Here is a 16,567-nt window from a genome sequence, read left to right as displayed (position 1 = left end):
CCTTCCATGTGAGGATGTTCTCCTGCTCAAACACCCTCTGTGGCTCCTCATTGCCTTTCAGATTTTCTAATTCCTTGCCCTGGGCATACCCTCCCTGCCCGGTCTACCCAGCAGAGGAAACAAGCACAGAGCATTTTGGAATGTGCCCCCAGGGGAAAGTGAGACTCAATCTTTAACTTCAGTATGAGTTTTCTGAGTGGACATCAGTAAATGGGGATGGAAGTTATTCCAGGCAGAGGGAACAGCACATGCAAAGGCTTAGAGGTAAGGACCACATGGATATGTTTGGGGGGATCCTGGGAGAGATGGGTCAGAGCTGCTTATAGGAAAGCCCTCGCACATGGCCCCTGGACGTGAACAGACTGCAGGGGCAGGGTGGGGGGCTGGAAGTGAGGAGCAGCCTGAGGCACGCCCCACGTGCTCTGCCCCCCACCTTACCCTCTCCCCACTGGATTTGAGGAAGATTGACGCCAAAATGGGATTGAGCTGGCCTTGATTTGGGAACAGCGGCACCTGGTGGGCATAATGTGGAACTGCACCCTCCTTCGTCGGTTCATTCAACCGTCGTGGTTTCGTTGATTGCAAGCCCAGCCACGTTCCCGGTGTATTTGACACCCAGATGGGGTCATCTTTTAATTCCCCCTTCCTACAAAGTAAATTCACCTTCAGCAATAATCATGAAATGAAAAATTATAGTAGCCACAAAATAAATACAGATGGTGAAAACGTAATGTCCAATACGAAAACACTTTATGTAAAAAGCGGTCAGTAACTAAGTGAATTTTAATAAAAGTGCAAAGGGTACACTTCGGTAAGCCACTAAGCTGTACCACTGATGTAGCAGTTTACTTTCTTGATTCATTCATTAGTGTTAAACCAAAGAACAATTTTTTTTAAAAAAATAACTTTTCTGCACTTTAAATACCTTACAATTTTATCAATTACACCTCAGTAAAGCTGAAAAATTAAAGAAATAAAAAGAATAAATTTCCCTTTTTGAGACATCGCTCAAACTCAGCACTATAGTTCATGTATGAAATAATATTTACACTTACTTGCCAATGAAAAATATTGTTTCATGGTTCGCAACCCTTTGCTGTTTTAATAAACACAAATAAAATCTCCAAGTGGTCACAGAAAAATACAAAATGATAATTATTACTATTAATAATATCATTATTATTATGTGCTGCCTCCATGATTACTAAGTGTTCTGAACTGTTCTAATCATTTTACACATAATAACCTTTATTCCTCATCCAAACCTGTGAGGCAGGTACTATTGTTACCCCATCTTACAGAGGAGGAAACTGAGGCACAGGGGAATCAACATAATGGCTCAAGGTCACAACAAGGAAGGGATGGACTGAGGTATGAGCCTGCAGGGCATGTGTTCTTGACATCTGGGCTCTATTGGCCTAGACTGTGGTCAGGAGGAGGGTGCCCTGAGGACATGGCTCAGGTAACCAGAAGGAGAAGAAGATGGGAAAGTCGGGCAGAAGGAACAGCAGTGGTGGGGGGCAAAGTCGGGATAAATTCGGTGATTTGGTGGAACAGAGAGGAAGCCTATGGGACTGGAGCTGAGTGAGGTGGGGACAGCAAGGGGAAATGAGGTAGGGATGGCAGCAGGGGCTGCCTTGCATAGAGCCACGGGGTCCCACTAAAGGCTCTACACAAGGGAGGAATGACTCTGGTTTCCTCTCTCTTGCTGTGCTGCCTCTGGCATCACCTGGAATCAGCCAGAGCCCCTTTGGGTATAAATGACAGGAGCAAGAGGCTGGATCTCACACAGGATGAGGCATCCAGGCATCCTAGCTCTACCCACCCCAGCTCTGTGGCCTTGAGAGAATTGCTTTCCCCTCTCTGTGCTTCGGTTTCCTTATCTGTGCGATGGGGATAATAACAGGACCTAACTCAGAGGGTTGTTGGGAGAATTAAATAGGTTAACCCATGTTAAGAGGTTAGAATAAGGGTCTGGATGTAGCAACAGCTACATAATGTCATGTATCATTATCTTCATTATCACAATAAAGATGAAAGTCTGACGGCTGCAGGTGAGGTTTGATCCAGGAGCTCACAAGATATCATCAAGGCTCTGGTGTCTTCCCTCTGCTATCCCAGGCTGCCTGGGCTTTATGTCCTGATTCTGCACAGCTGTTAAAGCCCCAGTCCCAGCCCTGTGGTCCACTACACGGTCACTGCCATTTCTCCCATCCTCAAACCACGCTGTCTAGGGCCAAATTGATGGTCTCTTCCATTTGACCCAAAGAAGGAAAAAAAGCGGGTGAGGGACGTGAGTCCCCAGAATCCCCAGCAAGTCTCCTTGCCTCTCATTGGCTCTGAGGGGGTTACATGCCCACTCTTGAGCCAATCGCTGTGGCCAGAAAGATGAGGTAGTGTCCGGGAGCTGGGGTTGGAGCCAATCACAGCTGAGGATGGGGGGGCACAGTCAGAAAAGAAATTCGGGGTCCGAGCTCTACTTCAGCTGCCCTGATAGGTTCCGTGCTGGAGTCCTGGAGAGTCTCACACCTTGACTCAGTTCCCCACTCTGCTCCGGCCCCCACACTTCGCATCAAGTTGATTCCAGAGCAGAGAAGTGAGGGAACCAGCCTCCCCTTCCTGGGGATCACTTTGGGGCATTTATTCTCATTGATACCCCCTAATGACCCACCCCCTTTCCGAGTTTCCACCCTCGTCCCCCTTGTGCCGGGGAGGAATGAGGCCACTCACACAGGACAGGGGCTGAGTTTACTTTGGCCTTGAGAACTTGCTGTCTGGGGACTTGTAGGGTCTTCCTTCAGTGGCCAGAGGAAGGGGGTTCATCAATGTGAGGAACACCCCTTCAGCGCCAGAGGGACCCGAAAATACCAGGGCGGGACCAGGCTACACAGTCTGTGTGAGTCTAAAAGGACCTGTCCTCTCCGGGTCTTCCTCCACCCACATCCATCCTCCCCCAGGGGCGGGTGTGTGTGCGTGTGTGTGTGTGTGTGTGTGTGTGTGTATAATTGGTTCTGTCCCCCTGGAGAGCACTGACTGATAGAGAGGCCATCTCCTTTACTTCTGCCAAGCTTGGTAGAGGAGAGGAGTTGACCCCGGCCAGAGCGAAGGCCCCAGGTGTTAAGGGGAAGCAAAGAAGTTTAAGCCTAGGGCGCCTGGGTAGCGCAGTCGTTAAAGCGTCTGCCTTCGGCCCAGGGCGTGATCCTGGCGATCCGGGATCGAGCCCCACATCAGGCTCTTCCGCTATGAGCCTGCTTCTTCCTCTCCCACTCCCCCTGCTGTGTTCCCTCTCTCGCTGGCTGTCTCTCTGTCACATAAATAAAATCTTTAAAAAAAAAAAAAAAAGAAGTTTAAGCCTAGGCAGGAGGGTCTCCAGCCCAGGCAGGCGGAAGCTCAAACACTCTTATTCTTGGCCCCCTGTCCAAGTCCCTTGGGCCCCTTGGCCTCGATGGCGGAATTGTACCCGTCTACCATCAGGAAGTCTGAATGATCCCCCCACCCGTGGAGGGTAGGACCTAGTCAAGTCAGGCCACAGTCCACACCCCCAGAACCTGACCACAGGAAGGGTGTCAGCAAGCACAGTCCTTAGGGGGTCAAAAAATCAAGTGGTGCCGTGTTGGGTTACTGGGTGACAAAGAGACTCTTAGGCGTGAAAGCTCTGGGCATTAGCCATTGCCGTGTCAACCTAACAGAAGTACAGCTGTTGATGCGGATGGGGGGGTGTTGGCTGCTGAGGACTAGGGAACAAAACTCACTGGGTGTCAGGGCCACACCGCACCGGGGGGCCGGCCGCTGAGCGCAGGACTCGGGCATACATACCGGGGGCTGGGTGCTGGTCTGCCCTGTCCAGTATCTGGTGGAAGCTTGGTGGGCTTGGCCAGTGGGGCGCTGGGGGATTAGAGGAACAGGCTGTGGATCTCCGTGAACCATGCAGAGTGTTGGAGGCAGGCCCCGTGGGTAGGTATTGGGGTGTTCTGGGTGTTTTCCGGTTGCAGCTAGTTAATAGAGGCTGGAGAAGGGACATACTGCCCAGTACGGTGTCCATTTGTTGGACCATTTTGGTGTTTGGCTGCCAGACCTTAGGTGGCGGCCAGTACCTGGGACATAAAGGGAGCAGGTGTGTTGGAACACCCACACGTCACATGACTAGGGACAGCACAGCAGCCTGATTGGGTGAGCCCATCGCCTGTCGTCTGATGAGAAGTTGGGGTGCTGACAGCGGTGGGAGTTGGGACGTTCATGTGTTGGGCCAGAGGTGGGGAGTCTGCAGGCAATGAATGTTGGGGTGCTTCAGTGTCAGCCTGAGTAGCGAGTTATTGGCACCGGCTGATGGGGAAGTGGGACTTGAGATGCTGGGGTATTCCATGCCCTGACTGTTGATACCACGTGTGGGATAACAGGACGCTGACTTGTTCCGAGTATCTCAGGGTCAGCGTGTTGGACGCCAGCTGTTGGGAGACGGAGATTGCAGATGCTGGCACACGAAGGTTCTGGAAGCATCCACAGATTGGGTGTGGGGCTTGGCCCACATACTGCAGAGTTGTGTATGGATGTGAGAGAGCCGGAGGTGCTGAGAGTGGAGGGCGAGGGCCTTAGGGTGGGACTGCACCGGCCAGAGTTACGTTGGGAAGCAGCTGATCGGGCACCAGGCACCTCGGAGAGCAAGCTTGGACTTCCCACCCGAGGTCCAGGGGTGGATTCAGCCAGTCCCTTTCCCCGACATGTAGACCCACCAGCTGCTCGTGAGTGTGAACATTTGGGGCAGACACCCTCACCTACCCTTCCCACCCAGCCCTCGCCTGCCTTGTAGGGCATCCAGCCATAAAAGGAGGCTTCACCGTTGGTGACTCAAGAAGTCCAACTGTCACAAAGGCTGGACAAGGGGGGACTTAATGCACTTCGGTGCACACCCATGGACCAGCCCATCCCCACCTCTCTGGAGATGGGAGGTGCTGCTAGGATGGGACACAGGTGCACTCACTAATGTCAGCACCCAGTGCCTGGGAGAGGCCAGAGTGACCTTGGCATTGCCTGGCTGACAAGCAGGACACCCGGAGCTGCTAAGAGAGTAAATCCTAAATGTTCTCACCACAAATGCTATGGTGGTGTTCGGGGTAATCATTCTGCAATATACAAGTGTATGAAAGCATCCCATTGCACACCTTAAACTTACACAATGTTATAGGTCAATTCTATCAAAGCTGGGGAAAGAAGAATGGGTACAGATTAAACTCAGGGGGGAAATGTAAATGCGTAGCAGTTGCTGGTGGATTGAAAAACTGAATCATGCATCCAAAAAATATTTTTAATAAAAAATTCATTTGGGGGCACCTGGGTGGCTCAGTTCATTGAGCATTCAACTCTTGATTTCAACCCAACTTACCTGGTTCAGAAGTGGATCTTCCATCGGAGTTGAAGGTGTCCATCTATCTCTGAAGCTAAAGCTCATGGGTCGACAGGGCCCCAGCTGAGGGGACCCCCTGTGGCCACCATGACACCCACCGTCTTTGGAGGACTCCACAGGGACAGTGCTGGGAGGGGGCCCTCTTCAGCTCCACAGAGGTCCCCTCCCCTCCATCCCAGTCCCTGCTGGGGTCAGGCTTCATCTCCCACCCACCCAGCTCCATCCCGGAGCCCCCACCTCTGAGATGCCCACCTGAACCATGGGGACCACCGTGGATGGATAGGTCAGGAGTCTGAGACAAGGAGCCTTGGGGGAGGCGAGAGGGAGAGTGACTGGCGTGGGGAACAGGATCTCCCCCACCCAGCCCCTGGAGACTCACCTGAAGTGGCCAAGGCGCCGTCACCAGGCAGGCCTTTACCATCTGGGGGCAGGGGAGGCCGGGCAGGGGCTCCTCTCTTCCCATCACAGCACGCCCCTCGCCCAGTGCTGGACAGATGGGAGAGCAGGCAGCTTGGCCCCTCGGGAATGCACCACATGCCCACCTGGTCCTGACCGACGAGCTTTCAGCATTGATTGGGGCAGCACAGGCATGTCCTTCTCTTTCTCGATGGAGGAGCAAGGGAGGGGCTGTCACCCCTGCAGCCGCCTGGACTCCCTCCTGCAGTGCCCCCCTTCTGGGCCTCAGTTTCCCAAGCACACCTGTGGGTTCCACACACCAGAGGCAAGCAGCAGGGACTGGGGGAGGCAGGGCAGGCTCCACCCAACCTCCAGACCTCCAAGTACCAGTTGCAGAAAAGGAGGGGACAAGGGAATGGCAGTGTTCATAGGCAAACACTCAGTTGTCCATAGTAGCCATTGGCCATCCACAGCCAGACACCTGGCCATCCATGGCAGGCCCTAAGCCACTCACAGAGGGACAACACTGCTTCCCTCGCACGGGCTTGAAACCATTCTCTTGGAGAAAGGAAGGGAGTCATTTCCATACCATTAGTTTCTTGTGACCATTTGTGACCATTCTAGGGCTCACCGGGCTAACGAGGTGTCCGCAGGCTGTGTTCCTTTCTGGAGGCTCATTAGGGTTGTTGGCAGACCTCAGTTCCTTACAGTTGCAGGGACTCAGGTCCCGTTTCCTAGCTGACTGTCAGCTGAGGGCCATTCCCAGCTTCGAGAAACACCTGCACGTCTTGGCTCGTGTCCTCAGCTTCAAAGCCCACAGCAGCAGGCCAAATGCCTGTCACCCTTCAAGTCCCCCTCCCCTTCTTCTGTGTCGCTTCTGTCCCAGCTGGGGAGGGTCCTCTGGTTTTAAGGGTCCACGTGGTTAGACTGAGCCCACCCAAATGATCCAGGATCACCCCCTCAACTCCAAATACGGAACTGTTATCCCATGTACAGAATTCCTTTTGCCATGAACATGGAGGGGATCATATTCAAGGCTCCAGGGATTCCGTGCACAGTTTGGGGGCTTTTGTGACTGCCACACACACGTGGACAGGGGTCCATGGCCAGCTCACCGGGGACCTCCATGTGAATCAGAACCGGTCACCTTGCCGTCGCGGTGCACTTCAAAGTCACCGCCGTAGACTGACTTGAGCGCCCTCTGCTGGACAGCAGTCAAACCAAACGTACAAATCCACCGCGTCCCTGGTGCGAAGGAAGCCCCTCAAAGCCTGGGCCTTCGGGCAAAGATAATCTGCACCCTCGCCCAAAACATACACACAGACCGACTTGGAGATGCACGCCCACTCCCCCACATCCCACAGTGAAATCGGTTGCCCTCTCCCACCGAAGAGTTTTGTTTTGAGTCATTGGTGCAAGGGTCGAGTCTAGGGTTCAGGGAAGATTTCCAGCTGAGGAAGGAGGACAGGTCATCCTGGAGGGGGGAGGAGTCTGTGGACTTTGTGGGCAGCTGGTCACAGTCACTAAGGGTCGCACTCAGGGTTCCAGAAGGCTGGTGGACGGTAGACCACAGGAAGTAGCCTCTGGGATGGCACACGGCCTCAGAGCTGCAAACCCTCAGACAGGGCTCGGGCTGCGCTTGTAAACCTTCATCCACTGCACTAATATTTAGTGTTAGCCTCATGCCAGGTACTGTTTTAAGGCAAATGGTAGACAAGGCAGACACGAGCCCACCTTGCCAGTGGGCCTTTTCTTAAGCCAAAGGACAGAGAAATAGCCCCAAAATTGCCATGGCAGGGGACAGGAGGGTGGCTGTGTGACCATCCCATCCACCCCTAGACAGCATGTTCCACTGAGGACAATGCAGTTCCCAGGCTAGCCCACAATGGTCTGCACAAACCTTAAGGCAGGTGAAAGGTGGAAAGGTTTGGAAGGGAGGAGGGAAAGATGGGAGAAAGCCGGTGGGTGAGGAAGAGAACCCCATGACAAAGAAATGTGAATGTCCCATACAGAGGAGGTCCCTTTCCATAACTAGACTGGGGGGCTTGCCTGGAGGTTATCGTCTCTGATTCTAAGTTCTCTTCTTTTAAGAAGTAGAAACACCCGGGGCGCCTGGGTGGCACAACGGTTAAGCGTCTGCCTTCGGCTCAGGGCGTGATCCCGGCGTTATGGGATCGAGCCCCACATCAGGCTCTTCCACTATGAGCCTACTTCTTCCTCTCCCACTCCCCCTGCTTGTGTTCCCTCTCTCGCTGGCTGTCTCTATCTCTGTCAAATAAATAAATAAAATCTTAAAAAAAAAAAAGAAGTAGAAACACCCATTAGGGTCAAAACACTCCACGTTTAAAGCTGATAACTCAATACCCAGCCACTCACCAACAAACATGGGGCCCCGAGAGACCGTGCCTGACACCTCCGAGACCGTGCAGCCCCAGCCAAACCCCCAGCTAACCGAAGTCCCATGAGGGAACCCAGGCATGCCCAGCAGAACCACCCAGCTGAGCCCAGACTGCCAACCCACAGAATCAGGTGTTAATAAATGATGGTTGGTTTAAGCTAGTACATTTTAGGGTCTTTTGTTACACAGCTAAGGCGAACTGATACAATGTTCAAACACACTCTCTTTAGAAGAAGACACACCCACTTGTGAAAGACCAGCCAGTAGTTCCCTGACAATAACCACCCGGACACAGACATTGTGTGGTCAGTGCCACACATTCTATTTTACCCACCACAGATGCACTAGGTGGCAGGAATTGTGTGGTTCAAACTTCTACATAAGCTAGAAGTTCAGGCTAAAGAATCAGCCTGTGTCTCCACTTAAAAATATATATATGTTATTGGGACGCCTGGGTGGCTCACCTGGTTGAGCATCCAACTCTTGATTTCAGCTCAGGTCTTGATCTCGGGGTCATGGGGTCAAGCCCCACATCGGACTCCACGCTCAGTGGGGAGTCTGCTTGGATTCTCTCTCTCCCACTCCCTCTGCCCCTCCCCACTTCTCTCTCAAATAAATAAATAAATCTTTAAAAAAATATATTATTATCTCGATTTTGCAAATAGGGAAACTGAGGCACAGGGAGATTACATCTCTTGCTGGTAAGGGGTGGAGCCAGGGTCTGCATCCAGTTCTGACTCCATGGTCAATTGCTGTGTTGAACTGATGCCTGGCTCTGTCACTGTCTGTGTGACTCTGAGCAAGGCACTATGCTCTTGTGACTGTTTCGTCTCGCATCAAATGAGAGAACCAAAGTAAAATCAGACATGCTCAACCTGGACGGGGCAACCATGGTGCCCTACCACTGTCCAAAATACTATCTGGGTAAATATATTTGGGGGGAGGGGGCAGGCACTGAGTCAGAAGTGGTCTGTAGATTTGGTTAGATTCCCCAGGTGAGGGGCGCCTGGGTGGCACAGCGGTTAAGCGTCTGCCTTTGGCTCAGGGCGTGATCCCGGCGTTATGGGATCAAGCCCCACATCAGGCTCCTCCGCTGGGAGGCTGCTTCTTCCTCTCCCACTCCCCCTGCTTGTGTTCCCTCTCTCGCTGGCTCTCTCTCTCTCTGTCAAATAAATAAATAAATAAATAAAATCTTTAAAAAAAAAAAAAGATTCCCCAGGTGAGTCTGTGATCCAGCGAAGGTTAAGACATACCAGACAATATGCGACTGAAGGCCCATTCCGAGGGTCCAGTTTCTCTTCAAGTCCACACCAAATGCAACATGACAATTATTCAGAAACCAAGCCAGCCTCACAGAGAATAGTCCTGGGTATGATTCAGTCCACATCACAGCCGCACTGAATTGTGGCCAAGGTTAACCGTGACCCTGGTCTCAATTCCAGGCTCGAGCAGAATGCAACTTTCTGACACACCCTGCACCCTGGTCTTGGAACTAGACCAGTTCTGGGCTTTTCCCCACGTGTCCTGACCTGCCCGGGGAGGTTCCTCTCACTCCTGCCCCGAGAGAGTTCCTGCCCCTTCAACTTTGACCCCTGAGCCCTGACTAGCCATGCCCCAATAAAGCAGTCAGTGGTTATTACAGGAACTACCAGAAGAATCTATAGCAGATTCTGTCTGGAGCAACCCTTGACTAGTTTTCCAGGAGTCTGGCTCATCATTGTAACTGTTTCTGGTCTCAATGTTTCCCCGAGGGGGAAGCATCACTGTCTTTCACAACTGCTCACCACCAGCCCCGCTGTCGGCTCCGTGCCGGCTCCTATCTCCCCCTGCCTCAACTTCCCACAGCCAACCCCGGTCCTCCTACCTGCCTCCAAGTCTCCAAGCCAGCTTGATGTCAAAATCACCTACAGCTGCTCCCGGGCATGGCCCCGGGGGGCCGGAGTGCAACTCCTCTTCTCACAAGAACCCAGTTCACTTCAAGCTGGTCATGAAGTTTGCTGGGTTGGACAAGAGGCATGCAAACTTTTCCTTTGGGTAGTGGAATTTTTGTCAAGCAACGTCTTACAGAAGCTTGCCGCGGAAGTTCACACAGCGGTAAAACCGTCAGGACGGAGGAATCTTAGGGAGGGCGTCGCACCTTGCACAGGACCTGCAGCCAATGGGGTCCATACCCCCGCGTGGGTGGTCTGGAGGAATCAGGAATACAGACTGTTTCTCCACGGGGCAGGCCCCCGCTAGGTGAGTGAGAGCAAGGGTTCAGCGGGCAGCAACTCAGGCCAAGAAGGAACCATGGGAACAGAGGCCCTGGGAATTTGCAGACATCTCGGGGAGGGCACTGGGCTTCCCGCAGGTCGTGGGAGAGAGGCAGGCGCCAAATCTCCGAGGCCCCAGTGACCCCAGCTGACATCTGGATAACATCTGTTATGCAAAAGAGCCCGTCCAAGCCAGAAAGCAGTAACACCAGCAGGGCTTTCAAACACCCAGCAGTTTCTTACATAGCTTTAGAGAGATTCTTTCACAACAACAAACTCGCTAGCAGTCACCCTGCTCCGCTGTGGTTCGGACACACCCCAAGACCCACATGTCCACCACACAGAACAATAACCTACGAGTAATGTATGTTTAGTAAGCCCCAGACACTGTGCTATCACTTTACACGGATTAATTCATATAATTCCTATAACAAATCCTTGGGGTAAATGCTATTATCATCATCCGCGTGGAAGCCAGAGGGAGCTGCTTCCACGCCCTTCCATGCGGAAAAGCCAAGCCCCTCCCCACAGCCCACAAGGCCCTGCAGGCCCTGCCCCTGTCACCTCCCTGCCCTCACCTCCGTCTCTCCCCCTAGCTCATTCTGCTCCAGCCCCACAGGCCTCCTCAGGCCTCCTCCCTGTTCTTCCAACAAGCCAGGCCCAATTCTGCCCCAGGACCTTTGCATGGGCTGAAGCACTCACTCCTCACCTTGTAGGACTCTATCCAAATGTCACCTTCTCGGGTAGGCCTCTCAATCTAAAACTGCAACCCTCCCCCATGTACACACCCGCCACACTTACCACCATCTGACATACTGTAGATTTAATTCTTTCTTTATTGTTGGCCTGACTCACCAGAGCAGGGATCCATGACTGTTTTGCTCACTGCTGCTACCTGGAGTCGTGCCCAGCACATGGTAGGTGCTCAGTAAACATTTGGTGGATGAGTGAATCCACAAGGAAAAAGGAGACCGAGGCAGGAAAAAATCGGGCAACTCATCCAAGGCCCAGGGTCTTAAGTGGCAGAAGCCAGATTCCAACGCAGGCGGTCCGACTCCGCAGTCTGCCTAACCACTGTGCTCCTCTTCCCTGAACACAACCGCGGACACCTCCGACAAATGTACACAAAGGCTAGCCGGGCGTGCACAGGCACACACTCACAAACGCAAGCAACCCCCTGAGCCGGGAGCGGCCCACGGACTTACGCAGGCGCACACCGCCCTACACTCAGCCTCCGGGCTCCTGGCCCCAGCCCTCCTCCCCAGGCCCCCAGACCCCAGGCAGAAACCAGGCCTTGGTTTGCACCCTGGGGTAATGGGAGCTCATCCTCCTCCTGCGTCAGGCTGTTGTGGTCCCAGGGTATCCGCTCGAGGGCCCTGGGGTCTGGGCTGCTGATGACCGGTTCCAGCGCGGAGCCCTGGGACAGAAGGCCAGGGAGAGTCGCTGGCGTGGCCAAGGGCACAACGACGCGAAGCCCCTCCCCATCTCCCGGGCCCTCTCAATGGGCAGCGTCCCCTAGGGTACGTGGTGCAGGCTGTTCCAGACAGTCCCCGCCGTCTCCGTGACCCTTCCCCCACCCAGACCTGCACCCCAGCCCGGCCCCGCGCTTCTCCAGCTTCCAGGTCTGATACAGCTGGCCGCGCACGGTGGCACGGCCCAGGCTGCAGAAGAGCACAGCCTCCCCCTCACCGCCCTTCCCCCTTTGCCTCCCATCTCCCTCGAGCCCAGGGAGTCCTCAGGCTCCTCCCTCAGTCCGAGCCCCGCCCCCTCTCGGCCTCGGGCGCACCCTCAGCTTCCCCGGCGGGTGCACAAAGTCAGCACCAAGGCATCTCCCAGGCTGTGGGAGAGGACCCCCAGGCCTGGAGCCCACGCCTCCGAGGCCTCCTGGCAGGCCCCGCCCCCGCCTCCTGGGAGGGCGCGCCAAGGCCTCTCTGCCCCATGGCCCCTCCCCCCACGCCAGCCCAGGCCCCGCCTCCTCTCCCGCTTTCTAGCGCCATGCACGCGGTGGCTCAATGCATCCTGGCACAGGCTGGCGAAGACGCCGGGTTCCCTCTGGCCATCATGGTCCCTGTCCTCCCCATGGGTCTCTTCTGCCCCTAAGCCGCTCCGCCACCCTCCCAGTCCCCGCCCCAGCCCAGACCTCTCCCTCAGCGGGCCTCCCCAGAAGTTACCACCCGTGGCGCACGCATTGCGCCCACCCCTTGTGCAGGGTGCTGGCAAGGTCGGATGGCTGGAGAAGTAGGCCAGTCCTCTGAGCTGGCGCTCCACGGGGAAGGGGTGGGAGCGCACGCGCGGCAAGCCCGAGAGCACCTCTCTGCCCCGCGATTGGAGGGCCTGGCACTTTGGGGAAGGGCAGGCCGGTCTTACCTGCCAGCCCAGGCGCTTCTGGGCCTCCACACGAGCGAGATGCCGCAGGGGAAGAAGAGCAGGTGCGAGCCCCACGTCCCAGCCACCTCCCTACGCCCAATACGCCCCCCTGAGTCTCACTGGACCCTGATGACACAGAGGAGGCTTTGGGGTACATGAACCCCTCCCTGAGCCCCGTCCATCGGGGGCAGAAGTAGCAGAGCAGAAGGAGCTGATGGCAGAGAGCCTGCTTTAAGCCAGAGTCGATTTGGGGAGGAGCCCCAGTCTGCTGGGCTCAGATCTAGAACCCCCAAACCCACCTCTGGCTCTTCAGAGAGCATGTACAGAGCCCCCAGACACCCCACTGGGCCCACCTTGCCCCCCCCCCACCTGGAACCATTTGTTCCCTAAGCAGACACGTGTTGAACACTCACTGTGTTTTAAACCTGGTATTGGAGATGGGGGGGGCAGGGAGAAGGCAATCATAGCCTCTGCCCTCTTGAAGCCAACATCTCAGGTGGGAGAACGGAGTGTGATGAGCAAGTTAGAGCCAAAAAATAATGATGGATGGAGATAAGTGCTGTAAAGGAAATAAACAGGGACTAATGAGAAGACAGGCGCCTGTGGCTGGGACGGTCACCCTCTCTGAGGAGGTGGCATGTGAGCTCAGATCCGAAGGATGGAGGAGCTGGCCCTTCACACCGCCAGGGGAGAGCAGACCAGGTGGAGAGCAGTCTCTGCCCACCAGTGGGCATTGCTGCACAGCCTTCCTTTCTTTCTCTCCGCTGATCTTCCCCTTCAGCCTTAGAAATTCCCTATCATCCTGAAAACCTCTTCCTTGCACCGCTCCTCCCCCATAATGGCCAAGTTTCTAGAAACCATGAGCTAACCTGAATGTCCATCAACAGCGGGTTGGAGTGAAACGTGGGATTGAGGGCTGGAATGGAAACAGGTCCACTTCTACTCGTAGGAGAACAACAGGACGTTTGTATGATCCAATTTGAGGGCGAGGTGATCAAACACACTAGATATCTAAATAGATATCTAGCTAGGCAGATACCTGAATATTGACGACCTCCCGCTTTCTGGGGATGCTGCTGATGTTCTCTATCTTGATCTAGACTGAGTTACACAGGTGTCTGCATTTCTCAAAATACAGGGAACGTACACTGAGGACGTTATCTGTTTCTAGCAGGGGAATTCCAACCCCTCCCCAATAACAAAGAAACAGAAAATATTGAGCTCCAGGTAGCAGTGTGCATACTGAAGTGTTTGTGGGTGACTGGTATTGATGAGGCGTCTGAATAGCACCATTAACTGGCAGGTGGAAGGAGAGGGGGAGGGAGGGATGGCTGGAGAGATACGTGATAAAGTGAATAACACAGCATGTTCACTGCAGAATCTAAGGGCAAGCAGGCCAGTGTACAATTCTTTCCCTTCCTCCGTACGTTGGAAAGTTTTTGCAATGTCGAGAACATTTGTCTCCCCACAGCAGCCACCAGTCATTTCTCTGCTAGGGTGAGCCCAGCGGGTTCCCCCTGGTGCAGATCTGTGTTGAGAAAGGTCCTTTGGGGTCTATCTTGGCTGTGCAATGAGAGTATGAGGAAGTTTCCATAGATTGAGGTGGGCTGCTGGTCTCCTGGGTGCCCGGGGACATGCAGGGGTGGGGCTGGGGCCGGGACATGGCGGGGGGGAGGTGGGGGGAAGAGAAGGAATTGGAATTAGATGAGGTCTGGGTCAGATTGGCTAAAAGAGGAGCCAGAATCTTCATTTTAACCAGATCCACCAGGGCGCCTGGGTGGCGCAGTCCTTAAGCGTCTGCCTTCGGCTCAGGGCGTGATCCCGGCGTTCTGGGATCGAGCCCCGCATCAGGCTTCTCTGCTAGGAGCCTGCTTCTTCCTCTCCCACTTCCCCTGCTTGTGTTCCCTCTCTCGCTGGCTGTCTCTATCTCTGTCAAATAAATAAATAAAATCTTTAAAAAAAAAAAAACAGATCCACCAATTAAAAAAAAAATGGGCAAAGGATCTGAACAGACACTTCTCCAAAGATCTGCAAACAGCCATCATGAAAAGGTACTCAACATCAGTAGTCATTAGAGTGCAAATCAAGCCTGCAGTGGGATAGCACTTTACACCCACTAGGATGGCAGAGTCAAAAAGTCAGATAACAGGTGTTGGCAAGGATATGGAGAAATCATAACCCTCCTACACTGCTCGTGGCGTGCAAGGTGGTGAGCTGCTTGCAGGTGCCTCAAAATGTTCAACATAGAGTTTCCTTATGACCTGGAAATTCCACTCCTAGGTATCTACCAAAAGAATTGAAAACAGGTATTTAAAAAAAAAATACATGTACAGGAATGTTCATAGCAGCACTATTCACAGTAGCCAAAGGTAGAAACAAGCCGATGACCATGGATGGATGAATGGACAAAGGGTGCTACGTACATACAATGGAACATTATCCAACCATGTAAAGAAGGTACTGATACACACTACATGTGGATAAGCGTCGAAGTGTTACGCTTGGTGAAAGAAGCCTGTCACAGAAGATCCCATGTCCTATGATTCCATTGTTATGGACTATCCAGAAGAGGCAGATCTATAGAGATGGAAAGCCTAGGGCTAGGGGGCAGGGAATAGGAGGTGATTACTGGTGGGCATACGGTTTCTCTGTATGGAGATGAAAATGCTCTAAAATTAGTGGAAATGGTTGCACAACTGTGTGAATTGTGCGTTCTTTTTTTCAAGATTTTTATTTATTCATTTGAGAGAGAGAGACAGAGAGAGCACAAGCAGGGGGGAGAAGCAGAGGGAGAGGGAGAAGCAGACTCCTTGCTGAGCTGGGAGCCGGACATGGGGCTCGATCCCAGGACCCAGAGATCATCACCTGAGCCAAAGACAGATGCTTAACCATCTGAGCCACCCATGTGCCCCGAATTGTGCTCTTTAAATGGGTGAATTGCATGGTGTGTGAACTATATCCCAAAGCTCTGTGTGTGTGTGTGTGTGTGTGTGTGTGTGTGTGTGTGTGAGAGAGAGAGAGAGAGAGAGAGAGAGAAAGGGAGGGAGGGAGCGAGAGAGTCGGGACTCCTGGGTATTCATCCAAAAGAAATGAAAACTTTACGCTTATTTAGAAGCCAGCACACAGATGTTTATAGCAGCTGTATTGATAATTTCCAAATTTTGGAAAGAACCCAAATGTTCCTCAACAAATGAACTGGAAAGAGGTGGCATAGTCACACCACAGAACACTCCTCAGCAATAAAAAGGGATCGTAAAATACTGGTACACCCCCATCAGGGGTGAATCTGCAGTGTGTTCTGCTGAAGGAAAGTAGCCACACTTCAAAAGCTGCTTATGGGATGATTCCACTTACAGTATATTCTGGAAAAGACAAACTGTGTGATAGAGAACCCATCAACGGTTGCCAGAGGCCGGAGAGGGGGGCAGACTCATATCTTGACTGAGGTTGTGGTTGTATGGCCGTATGCATTTGTCAAATATCATAGAGTTGTACCCTAAACTGGGTAGATTTTACTGTATGTGAATTATAGCTTTTTTTTTTTTAAGTAGGCTCCACGCTCAGCATGGAGCCCAACGCGGGGCTTGAACTCACAATCCTGAGGTCAAGACCTGAGCTGAGACCAAGAGACGGATGCTTAACTGAGTCACCCAGGTGTCCCACACCTTAATTTTTTTTTTAATGAAAGCAAAAGATCTGGAAGGAAAAGACACAGCCTGCAGTAAAAATCATAGCTGAATAAAAAAGGGGTGT

The sequence above is a fragment of the Ursus maritimus genome, unplaced genomic scaffold (assembly GCF_017311325.1).
Source record: "Ursus maritimus isolate PB19 unplaced genomic scaffold, ASM1731132v1 scaffold_14, whole genome shotgun sequence".
In the NCBI taxonomy this organism is placed as follows: Eukaryota; Metazoa; Chordata; class Mammalia; order Carnivora; family Ursidae; genus Ursus; species Ursus maritimus.
This window is presented reverse-complemented; position numbering follows the sequence as displayed.